The sequence below is a fragment of the Pelmatolapia mariae genome, linkage group LG10_11 (assembly GCF_036321145.2).
Source record: "Pelmatolapia mariae isolate MD_Pm_ZW linkage group LG10_11, Pm_UMD_F_2, whole genome shotgun sequence".
NCBI lineage: Eukaryota > Metazoa > Chordata > Actinopteri > Cichliformes > Cichlidae > Pelmatolapia > Pelmatolapia mariae.
Window position 1 is genome coordinate 45,692,600 of NC_086236.1, and position 9,951 is coordinate 45,702,550.

General features: G+C 39.8%; 1 long non-coding RNA gene across 3 annotated transcripts in view; it reads left to right on the forward strand.

Moving 5' to 3' along the window:
• LOC134637107 (uncharacterized) overlaps positions 1–9,675 on the forward strand; it is a 104,980-nt gene extending 95,305 nt beyond the window's left edge. For 2 of the 3 annotated variants that reach the window (XR_010095069.1, XR_010095070.1), the window contains exons 5-6: positions 778–834; positions 9,364–9,675. This is a non-coding gene — a long non-coding RNA (uncharacterized LOC134637107). The remainder of the gene's footprint in view (positions 1–777; positions 835–9,363) is intronic. The other variant, XR_010095071.1, reaches the window with a different exon arrangement.
• The last annotated feature ends 276 nt before the right edge of the window (positions 9,676–9,951 follow it).

Consider the following 9,951-nt stretch of genomic DNA (forward strand, 5'->3'; position numbering starts at 1 on the left):
ATATACAGTTTGTCCTTTTCAGTTTCTTTTAGTAAATATTTCATTCTGAGTCCTGCAGAAAGTTAAGAGGCTCTTGAAATTAAATTTGATGTATGTTTCTCTTCATATTTTTGCTACTGGGTTTTACACACTGTATTATTATTCTCACACAATAATACTCAGAATACAGCCTACAAGGCTGTTTTTAACCAGAATATTTAAGGACTGTATAAGCTACAGTGTTTAGCTGCTGTTTAGCTGCTGTAATTTTAGCTAAATATATATACTGTATAAAAAATGTCAAGACTGGAAGCTAACTACAGTGTTTTATGTAAATGCGGAGCAGATGTTCTTATTGAAGTGCTGTCAGTGTGTAAATAATGTTAAACATACACGGCAGCACAGTAACAGTGAAGCATTAGCACCTGCAGTAGGAACATACAGCAAATTTAAAAAATACATAAATAAAATTGAATTGAATTGAACCTGCTGTAGGTTGAAATTAATAATGCACAGTTCAGTAGAGGCACAGTAAGTTTGTTTCATGGGTTGTTTGGCTTGTGATATAGATCATAGGCATACACATGCATTAGGAGACATGTAAAGAAATCTTCAGAAAGATGAATAAAGGTTTGGCGTTTAGACTTCAAACTCACAGAGAACCGTCTCAGAGATCACGTAAAATCATCTCGTGCAGCATGCTGCATTGTCATTCATACCCTGGAAGCAGACATCTGAAGCTTTGCGTGTAACTGGAGAGTAACATGTGTAGGTAAACAGTGTTACTGTTTGTTTCAGGTGTGTCAGAGTGAGGCTCAGTGGGAAAGATTGCTGTGTCTAGACAGGAGTGTGAGGGTAAGTGTTACATTTTCTCTTTGTTGTAACTTACAGCAAAGACGTGTCTACGTCTCTCAGTTTTCACCCCCTGTTCTTTTTTCTGCAACCCTGATTATTTTTTCTGTTGCCTCCCTCTCTCTCTCTCTGTTTCTGTGCTCCTACAGCTGATTGCATAAATAATTTACAGCATGTAAATCCTTAGCAGCTGTTTGCTCCTTTTTGCCCCGTTTGTTCCTGTTTTCTTTCTTCCAGGTTAACATGGGACTTTTCTCAACCTTGTCACCTCTCCTCCCCCCTCTCTCTCGTTCTGCCTCTGTGCCTGGGGTTAACCTATCTGTCTTTCTCTCTAATTACACTGTTCTCAGTTCCAGCCCTTGTGTCTTCCCATGGGTTTCCATGTCTTTATGTAAGGAGTGGCTTTTTCTTGTATTGATGGGAATTTTGACTTGCAAGTCCATAGCTGATTGTTGTTGTGTATTTGCATGTGGATGTGTGTGTCTTCCACTGTGCGCTTCTGCATGTAGATTGCTGCTCCACAAGACAGCCACCGTGTGGCTTCAGACCCTTACAATCAAGACGCTTATATGGGCTTATTGTGATTACAGTTCTTAGCTGTGCCTATGTACAATTTCGTCTGTCACTCCAGGCTTCAAATCCTCTAAGAAGGATCTCCAATTCAAATTGCGCTGTCAAATTAAGTTTTCTTCTTTTCTGCCGTAGTCCCCTCAATCCATTCCCTAGGTTGGACATGAAGCAATTTTATGTTAAAAAAGAAATAATAATAATACTAAAAAAAAAAAAGAGTCGCTCTGCACAAGAGAATCTATCAGAAAATTGTATGAGGCCAAATTCAAGGGGGGAAAAAAAAGATGAACAACAAAAGGAAAACTTTACCTTTGGCTCTGTTAAGTCATTTCTTTTCCCCTATTCAATTTCCATTGTTTAAGACTGGGGCTGATCTTTCCAATATTGCTGCTAATCTAACTTCAAAGGGATGCCGGTATGTTAAAACACTTTTTAATTGTGATAAGAAATACGCTTTCATGCTTAAACCCCTTCTCCTCTGTTCGTCTGGACAGAACCCGCAAATGCAGAGGCTGTTTTTTCACTCAGCAATTAAAATTAGAATTGGTCACATTTTTCACTGTCAGCCATTTCCTTTGCACACAAAGACATGCGGGCCACACAAGCGTGCGCGTATAGACATATGCAAACCCAGATACTACCATACAATACACATAGTGTTTTTGCTCAATTGAATCATATCTAAAATAGCTTGCATGAAGACCATTAAAGAACAAAAAAATCCTCCTCAAAACTAAAACAACCCTTAAGACCGTGTGGGTCTGGTAGGGCTGATGATTCACCACAAGCTTCCCTGTTACTTCTATGAGACATGCGATGCAGGCTGCGCCTTGTTGTCCAGAGATAACAGATTAACATGATTGCTGAGTGAATCATTTGCACTCTAGTGCTTTTGACATGGAAGATTCTTGAGGCTTTGATACTAGCACAATATTTTGAAGCAGTGGAGCAGTAAGATGTAATTCTGTTGTGACAAAATCAATTTGGATAAAAGCACAATGTAAAAAGCAAGAGTGGCATGAAAATGAAGTATTGGTTACAGCTGATAGGGAAATTGGCTATTTTGCCTCAGAGCTTTGAATATGAGTACATCTTCTTTTTGTTTTCATAAGAAGAGTGAAAATTTGAGGAATGGGGAAAAACAAGTATACTGTGCTTGCTGCCCAACCCAGTCACGTGATGGGTTTTTGTGTTTTACATCCAGGATGCATTTAAATGTACGTCTGTAAATCAAAGCTTTTTTAAATATACATGAAGTGGCTCAGTATTCTCCGAGAATAGTTGTAATCTGGAGAGATGTGTCCCTATGTCTTTGCTTATGGCCCATGTTGAACAGGGACATTTGTCATACTTAAAAATTAAATTTCCTCTGTTGCAGCTCCTCCACACTTATTTATCTAGTCTTATATGATATGTGAAAAAGTGTAAGAGGTGGGTCACTGGATCCTTCTTTTCAAGGTTCATCAAAAACTCTTCTAGTGACAAAGAGCTGTTTTTTCCCACTAGAACTCCATGAACAACAGAATCTGTCAGTAATAAAAAATACCAGCAATTTATCTGACCCTTGCTGAGCAAGCAAGACACAAACTTGCAGAAATACGATGTATTACTGCTCCCCCTACAGTCAACTCACATTTAGACAGATAGCCACTTATATTTGAGTGGTGATGATGTGTCTGTTCGTCACACGAAAGCAGACACACACACACAGACACAAAAAAAAATCAGCACAGTCCTGTGACCACCCACCAAACTTCAGCTTGTACCATCTCCTGTAGGCTGCAAGAATGCTGGAGTGACAAAGGCAGCACTTTGGACAGCTGACGCAGGTTCAGGTGTGGGCCAATAACTTGCCTGTAGTGGAAAAGTCCTTTTGTGACTTTGCAGTCGAGACAGGCAGCTCTGTTCTTCCCTGCAGCAGCACTCACATTTCACACTCAGTTTGAGCATTTGCAGTATGTCAAAAATCCTGACTGAGTGTCTCGCTGACATGACTTAGACAAGGATTTGTTTCTGCATTTGAGGAACAAATTACTAGTGACGGCACAGAAGTAGAACCTTCTTGAATCCATGTCCACTCCATCTAGATTCTTGTTTTTCAGTCTGAACCAGTTATGTGCATGTGCGGTTGTGTATGTGCTTAAATGTGTTCATGTCTGTGCTTGTTTTCCTGTGAGATTTATTTGCATGTGTGACTGCGCGTGTGACCCTGTGTGGCTGCGTGACCCGATTGTGAGTCTACAGTACTCGGCAGAGTGAGTGAGGTCTGTGAATCTGTTTTGCTTTTTTTTTGGGTTGTTGTGCAGCATGGCCTCATTACCCAGGTGTTTACCCCTAACCACAGGAAGCTCTTGTCAGTGACGACTGTCTGCCGGCAAACATTGCCTGAGGGAAAGAAAGACAGGGAGGAAGGAACCTAGCAAAAGAGAGACAGTAGAGGGGAGGCATGAGAATCAGATATGTCTGTCTGTCTGCTTGTCTGTCTGACTATCTATATATCTGTATATACTGTATATGCTCTATATATATTTCTCTAAATGTGTGTGTGGTTGTGCCAGTCAAACCTTCACTGGCAGGTCACTGGGTTCTTCTGTTTCTCCACCAGTGAAGGGAGGGAGGATAAGAGACGGGGAGGGAGAGAGGAGAGGAGGCATACAAGCTGCTGACAGGGATTTATGAGCTGATAGTGTCAGACTGCAAGCACAACAACAGTCTCCCTGTCTCTGCCTGTCTGCTCATGGAGGGAGAGAGTGACAGAAAGAATGGAGGGGGTGTTGGAGGAAGAAGTGAGCCAGCAAAATGAGTTGAAAATGAAAGAGCAGAACAAGGGAGAAGAGAGGAAGTGAGCCAGGGAATAAGGCAGGATCAGGATTGGGATGTTATTTCATTTGATTCTTTCTTTGTCGTTTACTCTTTTCGTTTTATCACAATGTGTTTTTTTCTTCACAACCCTTCATTTACTCGCCTTTCAACATCACCTTTGTATGACTTGAATTGGCTGTTGCGTTGGCTGATTTTATTTGTTTAGACCAATGATGTGAGTAAGAAACAGAGCGTTTAAGGCTGCTGTTGGTCTTGCATGGCCAAGAAGATGATGATGATGATGACAGTACAAACACTGTACAGAGATGACCAGACATTCATATGCTGGATGGTAACATTTCTTCCATTGTGTTGTTGTGACACATCAGTAGCTCAGATAAAGACGGTGATTATGTGTTTGATAAGCTGAGGCTACTGCAATGAAGTGTGAACAGTTGTTCCATTTTAAGAACTGTGCAGGAATACACGCTAGCACAGCTGTTCTTTGTAGTTGTGTGTCTGTGTGTGTATGTGCGTAGAAGAGACAGAGTGGCTGTTTGGATATGTCATGGTGAATCACAGCTAAAGTGTTCACTGCTAGATGACACACCCTAATATATAGTAGTTGGACTGTCTGACTGTCTGGCGTATGAGAGATCCATTCTGGAGTTAATTTTGTCTAATTAATGTTGTAGGATAAATCTATAATAGCTGTCTTTAGGTTTGTTTTACAATATATTCCCATGTGGCTACAGTTAAGAAGATAGCACTTAATTCCCCTATTATCAGTTTAAAATCTTATCTTATACTACGCTTGCATAGCGAATCTTATGGGAGTCAGTACTGTAACTATATATCTAAGCTACTCATCCTTTGCATTTAGGTATACTTATGGTATATTTCAACTTTTTACATGTGGTACAGACATGCTGAGTGCTGTTGTCTGTTAATTGCATATTCTTAGGCCTAAAAATATGTTGTACTTATAGAAAACCCATAAACTTAATTTCCAAAATTGATTTCCAGTTTTGGAAGTTGTATAATTGTGCCTGGAATACCATGCCCTGTTGAATGTTATGACTGTCATAATAACAGTGATCCAGATGTGAAGTCTGCCAGACTGGCATGTTGGGGGAAAAAGCAGCCTGACTGTGCACAGCATACATGCCCCCTGGGAATAATACAGACATCTAGTGATTTATATGTCAGTTCTTTTTTTTCCTTTTTTTTAATGACATAGTATTAAAGAGTAGTGATTCATGAGGCTCTTTTCATTTCACATCGAAACTCTGACTTGTTTCAGGCTATAGCTTACACTTTCCAGTATGCTTAGTAATGATCCTACAATAACTTTCCCAGAATTTCAAATGCCAGCCTCTTTCTTTTAGAATTCTTGTCTGTAGATAATAGTCACAGCCCCTGTGCTCCAAATATTGATTCAGTGACGACAACGCCAGTTGGGCATAGATACCCTACGGTGCAGAACCTTCATAAGAAAAGCTGGCCCTGTGGTTGGTGCTTTTTTCCAACCAGTAACAGTACAGCGTGGTAAGGAGAGTGACAGTTTGGGATTTTTTTTTTTTTTGGACAGCTAGTGGTAAAAGATAAGGGCAGAAAGCAAGGCAACCTATGAAATTTAGAAAGAGCATGTTGCACTGTTGAGGCCCAAATCTGAGCTGCACTGAATGTTATCACTAGGGCTGCCACAAACGATTATTTTGATAGTCGACTAGTCACCGATTATTTTTGCGATTAGTCGACTAATCAGATCATGCATCCATTGGACGTAAAACGTACAGCTTATTGCACCAGCATGCATCTGCTCTTATATAACTATCATTAGCTTACAGCTTTAAGTGTTTAAAGTATGTGCTAACTAAAAATAAAGACAAGATGATAGTTTATTAAATTTTAATGAAATTTGCAGATTGTTTCGGTGAAGTTTAATAAACTCCTTGCTATCTAAAATATAACGGGACACCGGAGTATATTCTCGAGCATCTCACACTTCTGATAACCAGTTGTCTGCTTGACGTTTATTCAGCTGTGTAAAAACTATAACTTTAATCTCAGGCAAACCGATTTACTCAGGAACAATGTTCCCTCTAAGCTGCGCACGTGCGCAATTGCGCACTGCTGGCACGGTCTCTGCGCACAGAAAATCTGCGTTGCGCACAAAAAAAAAATCTAACCTGAATTGAAATTAAAATTAAAACTTTAACAGTTCTGTTTTGCAGTGTTAGTCAGTCAGTGACTGGCTGCTCCCGTATGGGATTAGAACGATGCCACCTTATCCCATAGCCCAGCCAATAATGCGATTCAGATTCGTATATACGCAGCCAATCAATGTGGTTGACAGGCTATGACAGCGTCCTTATGTGCCGACACCGGTGTTTTAGCGAGCAAAGCGGTGTGGCTGATGTGGAGTGAAGCCACGTTAATGACAACGTGTCCAACCATTGGAGATGTGAGCAGGACAGACGGAACAATTGACGGAAAAAGTGTGGACTTTATACCAGTTTTTAAATTGTGTTGATAGGCCACGTAAAACCAGAATTATGATAAAAATATCTGCAATGTTTGGTTTTCTTCCTGAATACTATCGTTGTTTATATTTACTGCGGGAAGAAACGGTAAAAACGGCGTTTTATAAGGAAAAAGGCTCGAAAGCCTGTGAGCAAAAGCAAACCCCCACAACCCTCTCTCTTTCCTATTCGTCCAAAAAAAGTACCATGTCGACCAATCAAAAAATGATATGGCAACGTAGCATCTAGTTGTTAAGAAACGGGAGGAAGTTTTAGGAGTGACAGCAGTGTTTTGAGATGTGAGAGATTTGAGACGTTTAGCGCAAATCTTGTGTAGTTAGTGTGTAGTGTAGTCAATAGTTTTGTTGTGTGTGTCAGAACAATGAGGCGACTGCTGAATGTTACAGGTGTTACAGGAGTGATACATCTCCTGTTGTCAGGCCTGAAGGTATCAGGCTGTTGTTCTCCTTTATCTCATAGTGGACAGAAATTATTTTTTGGAGTGGCACAAATAATTTGTGTGGCATCAAGTTTGATGCAGAACAGCTGATTGTTCTGTAAATAGTTTGAAATGTTTATTTAAAAATGCATTGGCTGCATTTAAAAAAAATAGCTGCAAAAAACTTTGTTGTTTCCCAAACTGAGTAACTTTTTTGAAGAACTATATAATTAATTGCCCAACATTGGGTCATTATTTACTGTATTTTGCAGACAGAGAGTTACAGGACTCTCTCACAGACCACAGACTCAGACTCATAATACAAGTCAGAGCTTTATAAAAAAAAATAAAAAGAAAGAAAGTTGTGTTTTCAAAATTGGAGTTCAAGTTATTTTTACTTCCAATAGTGTTAACATACTACACAGGTTCATGAACAAGATTTTTTTTTTTTTTTTACATTTTCATTGTAAATGGGCTAAAGCAGTTTAAAAGTAGTCTAACATAAATGTAAATGCCGTAATTTGATAATTTTAATAAACCATGTAACTTGGATGGACTAGATGCTGGCGTGACCACAGTGCACACATCTGATGTCGCTCACAGTGGTCCAAGGGACCGCTCAGGGAGCTTGTGTGTTCGCTCAGACACATGAAAAATTAGAGGGAACATTGCTCAGGAACAAATAAAATACTAAAAAAAGCCAAACAATAACATTTTTAAGTTATCTAAGTGACTTATGCATGTTTAACCTGAGTAGCGAAAGACGGCGGTGGGTTTGAAAACGATTTGCCGGGAGTCCGGTGTTCTCAGCGGCTCTAGTGAGCCTTGCCCCCGGCTAGCTATCGAGCTAGTGGGTAACAGACGTCTCCGAAAACTTCGGAGCGCTTTTGAAAATATGTGGTGTCTTGATAAACTGAGCAGATATTTGAGGTTTACACAGTTACATTCTCGCCTGAAAATATGTTAAACGTTTATTTTGTGACCCAGAAAGAATAATAAGAGTAATATTAAAACTAACTAGCTGCCGCCATTGTTGACAACTGAGCTGGGCTGCGTTATGAATTCTGGGACAGAGCTACTTCTTCTTCTTCGGGGTTTAACGGCAGCTGGCATCCTTGTACATGCAGTGCTGCCATCTTCTGTTTCAGTCCGTTATTACACTCTTAAATCCTACTACTTATTCCTGCGTCTTTTGGGATCTTACAAAGCTTCAAACGACGCGTCGACTATTAAATCAGTCGTCGACGATTTTGATAGTCGACGTAATCGTGACTAGTCGACTAATCGTGGCAGCCCTAGTTATCACAAAGGTAGTTTGGATCCTTTAAAAATGAACTTGATATTCCACCAGTTTCAAACAAATATCTCAGTCATAGGAGTATGTACTATAGACGTATGTGCTATGTGGTAGCCCTGTTATAAGAATTCTGTTGCTAAAGGGGCAACGTTAAGCATCTGTGGTGATTTGATGCAATACCTGTTACTCAAGGTAACCAAAATATTTCAATGAAAGATAGCAACTGTTGTTTTTACCCATCACATTTCTGCTTTTTTAAAACCCAGCCACATGGGGCCACAAACATACCTCCTCTTGTCTGAAGAGTCGCAAACATGCAGATCATCGGTAAGAATTGTGATGTGTAGTGAGATTAGGTAACAGGTGAAAGAGAGCCGGGAGAGGTGGAGGTTTTCATCAGTGAGAAGAGGAAAGAACAGGAGTAGAAGCACAACATTTCATGTGTCACAGTGAGAGGGAGACAGGTGGAAAGGTGAAGATGCAAGGAGAGAAAGAGATAACTGAAGGTAAGGTTGTTTCTACGCTTGGGGTTCACCATTCCAGAGAACAAGCAGTGCACAAGAGAGGTGAATAAGAGAGTGGAGGCAGGGTGGGGTGGGTGGAGACGAGTGTCTGCTGTGATTTGTGACAGAAAGACAGCAGCCAGAGTGAAAGGGAAGGTTTACAAGATATTAGTGAGACCTGCTATGATGTATGATTTGGAGACCGTGTCACTGAGAAAACAGGAGGCCGCAGCAGAATTGTATTTCTAAGATTTTCAGTGGTGAGAAAGTGGCAACTATTAAAGATATTTCGCCTTCTTTTACCCTTTTGAATTAATTGAAACTTTAATCCATAAAGACTAAATGCACTAAAATTAAAAATTCTTATATCTGTTTCTTATGTATGTGTTTGCACAGTGCAGATCTACACAGAAGCTTACAGGAAACTGAAGAAGACGGGTGAGGTTAAAGAGGACAGCACGATGGAAAAAACAAGAATGAAAGCAGCCAGTGATGAATATTAACTTTTGTGGAACATTTTGAGCATTTGCATCACTAAAAGTTCTCATATATAGCTGTTTGTCATCGCCTTAAACTGCAAGAATTTGATTTTAAAAATAAGGGTATCATGTAGCGGTTCGAGAGTCTAAGTTAGAAGCTCGAAATATGCAATCACATCTGTAAGAGTTACATTTCGCAGCTCATTGTATCACTGACTGCAAAATAAAGTTTGATAACAAATCTGTATTTGTGTTATTACTATGTTGTATGGAAATAAAGAAAAAAAAATAATGACAGCACTTTTTAAAATGCTTTTTTGTAAATCTGTTTTAAAAAAACCCCAATATGTCTGCACAAGGGCCTGTAATTACAAGGGAAAAGGGCCTCAGTGTGGCATTTCCTGTATGCTATAGGAACATCACTGTGGATTTTATGTGAAACATTCAGAAGTAGTGGATGTCACAACAATCATAGCCACTAACCTGTGCTAGTCTGGTAAAACAC